The sequence below is a fragment of the Palaemon carinicauda genome, chromosome 18 (genome assembly GCF_036898095.1).
Source record: "Palaemon carinicauda isolate YSFRI2023 chromosome 18, ASM3689809v2, whole genome shotgun sequence".
In the NCBI taxonomy this organism is placed as follows: Eukaryota; Metazoa; Arthropoda; class Malacostraca; order Decapoda; family Palaemonidae; genus Palaemon; species Palaemon carinicauda.
The window spans coordinates 90,647,308-90,659,807 of record NC_090742.1 but is presented as its reverse complement, the minus strand read 5'-3'; positions in this window follow the sequence as shown (position 1 = coordinate 90,659,807).

Genomic DNA, 12,500 nt, shown 5'->3' with positions numbered 1-12,500 from the left:
CTGGTGAGGGAGTGTCATTGTTATCTAAATCTCTATATGTATGTTCGTACGTTTGCTTTCCCTTTAAAATGTGAAGAACCCTATCTCAATAAATCAGTCCTCTGAAGAAGTATCACGAAACTAGTCAGGACTTAAGCGTATAATTCGTATTTTCATTTTCCCTGTGGTTCTTCTGCATCTGAGCATCACGTTTTCCAGTGATTTTTACGCATGTATATATATATATATATATATATATATATATATATATATATATATATATATATATATATATATATATATATATATACATGTATATATATATATATATATATATATATATATATATATATATATATATATATATATATATACATGTATATATATATATATATATATATATATATATATATATATATATATATATATATATATATATGTATATATACATATATATGAATATATATATAAATATATATATATATATATATATATATATATATATATATATATACATATATATATATATATATATATATATATATATATATATATATATACATATATATGTATATATATACATCTATATATATATATATATATATATATATATATATGAATATATATATATATATATATATATATATATATATATATATATATATATATATTATGCATATATTTGAATATATTTATATATATTTATACGTATATATATATATATATATATATATATATATATATATATATATATATATATATATATATACATTTTATATATCTATATATATATATATATATATATATATATATATATATATATATATATGTATATACATATATACATACATTTATATATATACATATACATATATATATATATATATATATATATATATATATATATATATATATATATATATATATATATATACACACATATATATGTATATATATATATATATATATATATATATATATATATATATATATATATATATATATATATATATATATGTATAATCATATTTACATATACACATATATACACACATACATACATAATATATATATACATATATATATATATATATATATATATATATATATATATATATATATATATATATATATGTATAATCATATTTACATATATACATATATATATATATATATATATATATATATATATATATATATATATATAAATATATATATATATATATATATATATATATATATATATATATATATATATATATATATATATATATATATATATATATATATATATGTATATATATAAATATATATATATATATATATATATATATATATATATATATATATATATATATATATATATATATACATATATATATATAGTATACATATATATATATATATATATATATATATATATATATATATATATATATATATATATATATATATATATATAACGGATTTTGAGCGAAGCGAAAAATCTATTTTTGGGTGAGATGGCCATGTCGTCCTAATGGAAGTTCCTATAGGGTAGCTTCCTAGGGTATATTACAACTACGGCGATATTCCCAGATAATTTACCTTAAGGTACCAGAATTCTAACTCCTGGAGCGAGTATCCCTCGTGAAAGGGATATCGCGACATATCAGAGGACGTATTCTAGACACGTCACATGGCAATCTACGACCTGAACAGAGATTTCGTCTCATAGGAGGTGATTGACGAGATACGAATTCGGGAAAGAAAAAGGGGAGCCGCTCCCAAGGCTTCCCTATCCCCCGATTCGTATGCGTGCCTGGCGCCAATCCTGGCGCCATCTGTATTCCTTGTAGCGTACACGAGGTGCTACAGATACTGTATGTAGGGAGGGGTCCTACAGCCCTTTCTTAGAAAGGCAAGGGCGGGTCCATCAGGACGACATGGCCATCTCACCCAAAAATAGATTTTTTGCTTCGCTCAAAATCCGTTTTTTGGGCTCAAGCCATGTCGTCCTGATGGAAGTGTACCAGAGCATTACTGTATCTGTGGATTCTCAGAACGTGCCGTACTCCCCGGAGGTAATTTTTTCCCGGTCGACTAGACCTAGAGACCTAAGATGTTACCGTTATACATCTTTTCAACTAACTATAAACTATGTTAGAGCTTCCTGCCCCCTACAGGGAAGAGTCCTACTAGACTCTGGAAAAGTCTCGAAGAGTACATATATCTATGTATGAATACCAGGCAAGCTAATATAGTGGTCTCGCCCTAAATTAAGTAAAGCATAGTTTGTAAAGGACCACTGCGTCAATATGAAATATCGACCAGTTTTCCGCACAATACTTGTATTGGACAAAGGTTTTATATCCGCATAGGAGGAAAACCAATGCAACATAGCTTGCATAAAGGAACAATTCTATTAGAATTATCCCAGATAAGGTACATAGAATGAATGCTCAATTATACCAATAAATTGACACAGGTGAAGGAGACGCAAGGTTCTCAAGAACCAGATTATTGACAGGCAATAAATAGACAGGTTAACCACAATTATATATATATATATATATAAGAAGAGGATAACCCATAACTTTAAGCATAAGTATGATAGTAAACAGAGCTTGTTTGTCTGAAAGAAAAAACATTAGATGCCACTTTTAAGATACCGAGGTATCAAAGTCATAAAAGCCTGTATTACAAATCAATGACATTAGCGTTAGAAACGCTCGGCACACATGTCTGCACTTATGCTAGGTTCACCTTCGGAAATGGAACAGTCTGGATGGGCAACACAGTGCCCTCACTTAGTTTGTAGTACAGTATGTAACTACACACTCACCCTGGAATTAATCGTCCCAATTAAGACCACTGTTCCTCGCAGAGTTAAACAGTAGGGTTAACACCGCGACCCACTGCTACCACAGATCTCTTTTAGTTCCTCTACTTGCTTCGCATAGTGGCGAAAGAACACTCTGGAAGACTTCCAGCCAGTGTATGAACGGAGATGTTCCAAAATCCATACAATTAAAGAAATTTAAGAATGAGGCAACTTTCCTCGGATCGTGACCTGCGGGTGTATTGTCAGGATCCGCTCTGCGAATAAAATATGTGATTTTCGCTCTGAGTTGATTCAGAGATAAATTTGAGCCTGATGTTTCTCCCCTGAATAGTTGACCACCCTTGAAGTCTGAAGTTCTATGAAGATAGACCTTTAGGCATTCTACTGGACATAGAGATGCATCTTCTTTCAGAGGGCAGATCCTCCAGGGACCCCACCTGTTGGTGGGTAACTCATTCTTGGCGAGAAACGTAGGATCCGGAAACAGGTTCAGTTCTTCCCCATCCAGGAACTGAACACGACCTGCCTCTCTCGAGAGGCTACAATCTCACTAACCCTGGCCCCGGACGCGAGTGCAAAATAGGAAAATAAGTTTTTGTGTCAAATCCTTTAACGCACACTCTTCATTGCTCAACAGAGAAGCGAAATGAAGAACTTGACTAAAGACCATGAAATGGGCTTTGGAGGTGCTGAAGGTCTGAGCCTAGCACAGGCTTTCGGGACTTTATTAAAGATCTCGTTACCTAGGTCGACCTGGAAGGCATATAGAATGGGTCTTGTCAAAGCAGACTTACACGCTGAAATCGTGTTCGCTGCCAACCCTTGACCATGGAGGTGGGGAAAAAAGATAAGCAGAAGTCTGTCAAGATCTCCTGCAGAATCTTCGCCTTGACAAAAGGCCACCCATTTTCTCCAAACTGACTCATATTGCCTTCTAGTAGATTTGCATTTATATTCCTCAAGGAAGTCTATACTGGCTTTCGAAATCCCGAAACGCTTTCTCACCGCTAGGGAGAGAAAATCATGAACTGCAGGGTCCGGGTTTTCTGTAATGAAGCGCAGACAGTTGACTTCTAGACTCGCTGGGTCAGAACTGGATCTGGTAGTGGTACAAACTTCAACTACAGTTCCAATGCCAGGAGGAACCACACGCTGTTCGGCCACTTGTGGGCCACTATTGCCGCTACCCTTTGAAGGATCTCAGTTTGTTGAGGACCCTCAACAGAAGGTTGTGAGGAGGGAACAGATAAATCTTGGACCATCTGTTCCAGTCGAGGGACATCGCGTCCACTGCTTCCGCTAAGGGGTCCTCGTACGGGGCACGTACAGGGGCAACTTCTTGTTGTCTTTCGTCGCAAAGAGGTCTATCTGCAGTTCTGGGACTGATTCAGAATGAAGGAGAATGATCCTGCGTCTAAGGACCATTCCGACTCTATCGGTGTGAACCTAGATAGAGCGTCCGCTGTCACATTGCGGACTCCTTGAAGGTGAACTGCCGACAGGTACCACTTCTTCTTTTCCGCCAATCGGAAGACGGCCAACATCACCTGGTTGAGAGGTGGTGACCTCGATCCTTGTCGATTCAAGTATCTTACAACTACCTCGCTGTCTATTACCACTTTATGTGGAACGAATGACGCGGGGAGACTTTCTTTAAGGTAAGGAGCACTGCCCTAGCTTCTAGAAAGTTTTATGAGAAAGGTCTTGAATAGCCTGGACCAAGTCCCCTGGACTTTTTTCCGATGAGAGTGACCTCCCCATCCCTCCTTTGAGGCGTCTGAGTGAATCGTCACCGACGGGGGAGGTGGCTGAAGAAGAACCTGACTTCTTTAGATGTCTGGCTTGGGACCAAGGCCTGAGAAGAGTACTTAGCCGAAGCGGCTGGTCTTCTCAGATCTCTTCACGCGTTTGATGCATAACTTCTCCAAACTCCGATTGCATCCTTTAGCTGTGCTCTTAGCACTGGGTCTGTCACCGAAGCAAACTGGAGAGAGCGCAGTACTCTCTCCTGCTCGTGTCTTGATATCCTTTCGGAATCTTGAAGTCTCTTGACAGAACCCGCTATCTCCTTCCTTTTCTTCGCCGGGGTGGAAAAACAGTGTGACAAAAGGTCCCAGTGGATCTTAGCCACTGGAACTTTTGAGATGGAGAAAGTCGAGACTTTTTCTGTTGATCTTGAAGCCCAGGTACTCTAGGAACTGGATCACTTGACTGGAAGCTTGCAAGCATTCTGTCTCGGATGCTGCCCACACCAACCAGTCGTCCAGGTAGGCTACTACCTGAATTCCCTTTAGGCGAAATTGTTTGAGAGCTACGCTCGCAAGCTTCGTAAAAATCCTTGGGGCTATGTTTAGCCCGAATGGCATGGCTCCGAAGGCGTATAGTCTTCGTTGTAGCCTGAACCCTAGGTAGGGGGAGAGTCGATGGCTAATTGGAATGTGCCAGTAGGCGTCTGACAAGTCTATAGAGACGGAATATGCCCTCTTGGGCAGTAAGGTCCTTATGTGTTGCAGAGTTAGCATTTTGAATTTGTAATTCACTATGAACTTGTTAAGTGGTGACAAGTCCAGAATGACTCTGAGCTTTTCCGAGTCTTTCTGGAACACAAAACAGCCTCCCTTAGAAATTGATGGGCTTCACCCTTTTTCTCCAACCGTTCTTGAACGTACTCCTCCATAACGGGGGTGGAGTGTTGGAAAAACCGAAGGTACGGGGGTGGAGTGCTGTACCAGCTCCCGCCCAGTCCATTCTTGAGTAGGCTGTGGGCCCAGGGATCGAAGGTCCACCGATCCCGAAATTTCAGAAGTCTCCCTCCTACCGGTATCACCTCACTTGGACTGCTGTCCTGAGGTCTTGCCTTCCTGACCACGACCACCCCTGAATCCCCTTCCCCTTGAGGGGCGTCTAGACGAGCCTCTGGCTGCTCCTCTAGGCTTTGCTCGAAAGGAAGTAGACTGCCCTTCGAACGCTGGGGTGAATGCCGTGGACTGTGTCGACACGGCCTGGGGTACCCACTGAAAGGTGGTCGGGGTTTGTGCCACGATCTGGGGCACTGGGGGCAATGGCAATTGCAGTTGCTGTTGCTGTCTAAGAGGCTTGGCTGGCCGAGACGGTAGCCTAGTCCTCATAGTCTTCCTCTTTGGTTGAGGACCCTCATCCGGGGAAGACTTTCTTTTGATAGCCAGGCCCCACTTCTGGAGAAGGTTTCTATTCTCCAAGGCGGCTTTATCAAAAACTTCTTTGACCAAGTCGGTAGGGAAAAAGATCTTTTCCCCAAATGTTGGAGGAGATTAGTTTCTTTAGCTCGTGCCTCACCGTAGCCGAGGTAAACACAAACTCCCTACAAGCTCTCCTTGCCTTGACGAAGCCATAAAGGTCCTTCGTCACTGTGGCCAGATGAGGCTTGGCCACTACCATGAACATTTCATGGACCTTGGGGTCACTTGCCATCGTCTCGAGAGTAGTCTGAAGAGACATTGAGGCAGTCAGTCTTTCTTTTGTATCGAACTCACTTCGCAAAAGAAAGTCAGACAGCTTAAGGAGGTCCTTGCCGAACTGACGTCCGGCAATATCAGCCTCCAACTTTCCCACTGAGAACGTAAGATGGACGTCCTTCCAGTCTTTGTAGTCCATAGGCAGGGCCAGCGACAAGGGTTTACACTCCTCTAGGGAGGGGCAAGACTTGCCGGCCTCGATTGCTTTTAGTACAGCCAGAAACCCTTTCTGTAAAAGGGGGAAGGCTCTAGTAGGCGAGGACACAAAGGAAGGGAGCTTCCTATTCAATGCAGCTACCTTTGAGTTAGAGAAGCCCCTCTCTTTCATCGAGGATGAAAGTAGAGCTTGAGCCTTAGCATGGTCCATCACTATGACCTCCTTCGGCTCTGTCTCCTCCTTTGAAGCTGGTTCCTTCCTCAGTCGGACATAACAGTCCGGATATGATGTCTTGCTGGGCCAGAATTCCACCCTCCAGGGGAACTGAGCCCAGCTTATCCGAGATGACGATCTTTCCAGTCGTCATCGGCATGTGCTCAGCATACCTCCATGGGTTAGCATCTGAGCACAAGGGAAGGTCTTTCACATTGAGCTTTTTCTGGGGCCCATGTGATTCTGCAAGGCACTGCATTCGCAGTTCCATTGCAGCCGCCTTCTCCTGATTCTCCTTCTGCATTTGTTGGATCATTCCAATAATAGAAGAGAGGGCCTGTCCCAGCTCTACTGGGAGACCGGCCGATGTAGAGGGGCTTGAACTTCATCCTGGGCTTCTGCCAGGAGGTCTTCCTCCTGACACCCGTCCACATCAGATATCCTGTCATTTAGCTGGATGTCTTGCATCGCGACCGCGACTTCAGCATCCACCTGGATCTGAACTTAGGGTATCTCCTCTTGAGGCTGGGGAATCACTGCATCAGCTGATGCCTTAGGGAAAAGATACGCCCTCATCTTCTCACTTGGAAGATAAGGGCCAAAAGTGTTCTTTTGGAAGCCCCTTACCCAGGTACGAAGCTTCTTCCTAGCTATTTAAATGTCTCATTAATCAGGTTAGTGCACACAGTACATAACTGAGGGTCCCAATACCGGAGATCATCCTTGGAGACAGCGTATGCTGCGTGTCTCCTACAAAACTCATGTCCGCAGAGGTTCTTGCTGCTGACATTGCAGAAAGCACTTCCCCACTTCGGAGTGTCCTTCTGTAAAGAGAAGAAATTTCCATGAGTATCAAGTGAACTATGTATCACTGGATATGCATAGTATAGCATAACAATTCAGAAAGGAAAGACACACACTTGTGTTTCCCTCACAACCCATTGTTGCAGCCTTCCAGATAATAAAATCAAAATGGTTTATCTCTTCTAGAGTAACCAATGCAAGGTTTCTAGAGGAAACAGGTGGAGCTCACACCTAGGCAATGATTTTAAAATCCTGGATAATAGACAGGGAAGAACTCTGCTTCCTATATGAGGGCAACAGCAAAGGGCTGTGCAAGAAAACACAATAGTGTTAGAAGATACAGTGCTGTACCTAAACCTTTACTATAGTTTTCTTCTTACTGTATATGCTATACAGAAGAATACTAGTACAGTATAGGAGGATGTGTGCCGGCCTGCCTTTGCCGGCCGGCACACACCACAACTAGCTTTAAAGTATACTACTTAACAGCTATAGGGCGGCAGCACTCTGGTTCAAATGCCTGTGCCGGTCGGCAGCAACTGCCGGCCGGCAACAGCCAGTGTTGGCCGGCAATGACTGCCGGCCAGTAACTACACAAGGTAGTACCCAGCTGCCGGCCACACTCTTGGTGACCGGCAGACAAGGACTGACATAAGCTGGCCGGCAAAGGTACAAGACCGATGCCAGCCGGCAGCAAAAGAACCAGAAGACTACCCCTGCCCGGCTGCCGGCCTCATAGGCCGGCAGCCGGCCTCATAGGCCGGCTGCCGGGACAGGTACAGCACTAGAAGAAAATAGAATGGATGCCGGGATAAGAGTGTACACAACCCCCCAAGCCCGGCAACCGAAAGAGTGCATATAAGGAAGGGGAGAAACTTAATTCAGGCTTCCTTGACCAATGCCGTCCGGCTCTGCCAGCAGGCATGGATGAGGGACCAAGAGAGGTCCGGGCAGCACTCGAAAACATAAGACCCTTGCCGGCCAGCATCTCTGCCGGCCGGCAATGGGCTTAGTCAATTCCACATCCCAACCTATACTAGGTCCAGAAGTAGAACGACGTACAGTACAGTAATACCCCTGCCGGCCAGCTCTGCCGGCCGGCAAGGTACAGTACAGTAATGGCTAGGCCATTACGGAGATAGAGGGGGAAGGGACAAGAGGGTCCTGCCAACCTTGCTTTAGTGACAGATCACCCGCAGCCAAGAACTTTGTCTTAGCCTAAGGGAGATCTAAGGGAAAGGGCCAGCAATACTTGCCAGCTTCCAGAGCACCAAAGCAAGGAAGGCGTTGCTACTCCCAAGGGAAGAACTTATCCTCCCCCGAGAACAGCAACAGGACTTAGTCTGGTCGATCACAAAAGAAGGAATCATAACTTACAGAAACCTTCGGTAGTGACCTAAGGGAGCTAAGCTCCCTTTGTAAGTGTTAGGTCAGCGAGGGAGACTCTGCCCCAAGCCAGACAACACGGACTCAGACTAAAAACTCTGTTGTTCTGTCCCTCTTTGAACCAGACTTACTGGAGCAGGAAGGTACAGTAACACCCTAGTATAGTTTTATCGAAAATAAATTCGGAAAAAACCACTTAGGGATAAGCCCAAGGCTTAAACAGAGGGAAAGGGATTGCATACCTTCTCCGAAGAAAAGAAAGCAACCGGGGAGTATGATAAAGTATACTAAGGCTCCATAAGCAATTAGCCTAGGCACCAAGAGAATCGATTACCTAATTCACCGAAACTCACACGTATACAATCTTGGAAATATTCCACACAGTCTTAAATGTATAAAATATAGCCTAAAGCTTCAATAACATTTTAATTACACTCGGAAAAACCAAAATCATGCATGAAGTACTAGGACCAAACGACTAGGCTACATGGCCTAGCGTAGGCCAGAATGGCGAATACTTCGCCAAATAATACTAAGCACGAAAGGAAATCCTATGTAAAGCTAAATAGCTAAAATTTATTAAAGCAAAACAACCAGGAATGTCACTCTGACTAACTAATTTATACCTAGCGAGTGACAGTGTCCAGGACACCTCTGGTAGGCTACGGCTCTTGTATCAAAGATTAATCCTATTAATCACTCAAAATTTTACCAAGAGCCTACATTTATACATAACAGACACTGTACTCAACTTATCCGAGGCAAACGAAGACTGAGAAGCCATGAAAAGCTGAATAAATCCAAGATTTGCGAGAAAAACAGGAAAAAACACCGAGTTGTTAAGCTACGCAAAAAGGAATACAGATGGCGCCAGGATTGGCGCCAGGCACGCATACGAATCGGGGGATAGGGAAGCCTTGGGAGCGGCTCCCCTTTTTCTTTCCCGAATTCGTATCTCGTCAATCACCTCCTACGAGACGAAATCTCTGTTCAGGTCATAGATTGCCATGTGACGTGTCTAGAATACGTCCTCTGATATGTCGCGATATCCCTTTCACGAGGGATACTCGCTCCAGGAGTTAGAATTCTGGTACCTTAAGGTAAATTCTCTGGGAATATCGCCGTAGTTGTAATATACCCTAGGAAGCTACCCTATAGGAACTTCCATCAGGACGACATGGCTTGAGCCCAAAAATATATATATATGCATTTGTATGTATCCTAATTTCTTTTGTACTATGACGAAGATTGATCTGATCAAAGATTTCCTAATCTTGAGAAAAATACTGATCAATTAATTGTCTTGTTTGCTTATTGCAGTTCTCATATCACTACATCAACTGTATATATATATATATATATATATATATATATATATATATATATATATATATATATATATATATATATATATATATATATATATATATATATATATATATATATATATATATATATATATATATATATATATATATATATATATATATATATAACTAGCACTTACTCATTACCAGAAACATGGTTATCGGTATGCAAAAAATGTATCTTGTTTTTTAACGCTTAAATACTGCTAACTTGTGGATGTGGTAGCCTATGTGGTTAAGACCCTTACTGATAATTGCCTGATTGTGGTACGAGTGCCACTCAAACTCGTTAGTTTTTGTAGTGTCTGAAACCTCACCATCCTTGTGAGCTAAGGATGGGAGGTATAGGGGAGCCTATAGCTCTATCTGATGAGTCATCAGTAGCAATTTCCTGGCTCTCCATGGTCCTAGCTTGGGTGAAAAGGGGGCTCAGGTGGTGACCATATGTATATATGATTAGTCTCTAGCTCTTGATAAGGCAATATCACTGTCCCTTGCCTCTGCTATTTCTGAGTGGCCTTGAAAACTTTAAACCCTTAAGTGTATATCTACTTTTTGTCAATTATCATTGCTTTTTTAATCATTTAGCCAATAGAATTACCTCCTGGCGTCAATCAGCAATATTGATATTTATATAACTTTCCAGGAATGCGTGACATTACTTCAGTCAGAACCTTTTACCATAATTGAATTTCCAGTGGATATAAATTTTCAAAGATAGAATTTGATATTGATTGCCATTGTGGTTGACATTAAACATTGATTTAAATCACGATTGTTAGTCATATATATATATATATATATATATATATATATATATATATATATATATATATATATATCTATATATATAAATATATATATATATATATATATATATATATATATATATATATATATATATATATATATATATATATTTATCTCTCTCTCTCTCTCTCTCTCTCTCTCTCTCTCTCTCTCTCTCTCTCTCTCTCTCTCTCTCTATATATATATATATATATATATATATATATATATATATATATATATATATATATATATATATATATATATATATATATATATATATATATATATATATATATATATATATATATATATATATATATATATATATATATATATATATATATATATATATATATATATATATATATATATATATATAAATACACACACACACATATATATATATATATATATATATATATATATATATATATATATATATATATATATATATATATATATATATATATATATATATATACGTATATGTATATATACAGTGGAACCTCTACACACGAATTTATCTACATCCGAATTTTCCAACATCCGAAGTATAATTCGAGCAATTTTTTTACTCTACACCCGAATTTTATTTCGACACACGAAGTAAGCAATTTTCGTCGTACCGGTTGTATCCGAATTTTTCTACACGCGAAGTACAATTCGAACACGTTCCTACTCTACACCCGAATGTTTTTTTCGACACCCGAAGTAAACAATACTCGTACGCGTAGTCGGTGCTCATAGCGCCTGAAGTGTTTTTTATTTCCGCCGATAGAAGGCAGCACTTCGACCTCAGAGGGACCCTCAATTAGCGCGGCTTGGGTCAGTCCTCTGTTCTCGTTGGCTTCTTGCGGTTGTGCTCAGTGCGTTCTGCTATCAACTGTGTTTTAATCGTGTTTTTTTACGTGCATCCTTTAACGGAAATTTACGTAAAGTATGGGTCCTAAAAGGCTTAGTTTTGCAAGTGGTAGTGGTAGTGGTGAGAAAAGGAAGAAGGAAATGATTTCTTTAGACGTTGAGCAGGAAATTATTGAAAAACATGAGTTTGGCGTCCGTGTGAGTGAACTTGCTAAACAGTATGGCCGTAATATGTCGACGATCTCGACAATCCTTAAACAGAAGGAAGCTATTAAAGCAGTGAAACCTTCTAAGGGGATCACCATAATTTCAAAACGCCGTAGCCCTATCATAGAAGAGATTGAATGACTTCTGCTAGTGTGGATCAAGGACAGAGAGATCGTTGGCGACACCATCACCGAGACCGTCATCTGCGAGAAGGCGCACGCCATCTTTACGGACTTGAAGGAGGAGAGCTCTGGGGGTGATGCTGGGGAGAGTTCAATCGAGCCTTCTTCAGATGATTTCAAGGCATCTCGTGGCTGGTTCGAGAAATTTAAGAAACGGCCCGGGATTCATTCAGTTGTTCTCCACGGAGAGGCTGCTAGTGCGGACACAAAGGCTGCAGCTGACTTTGTCATGAA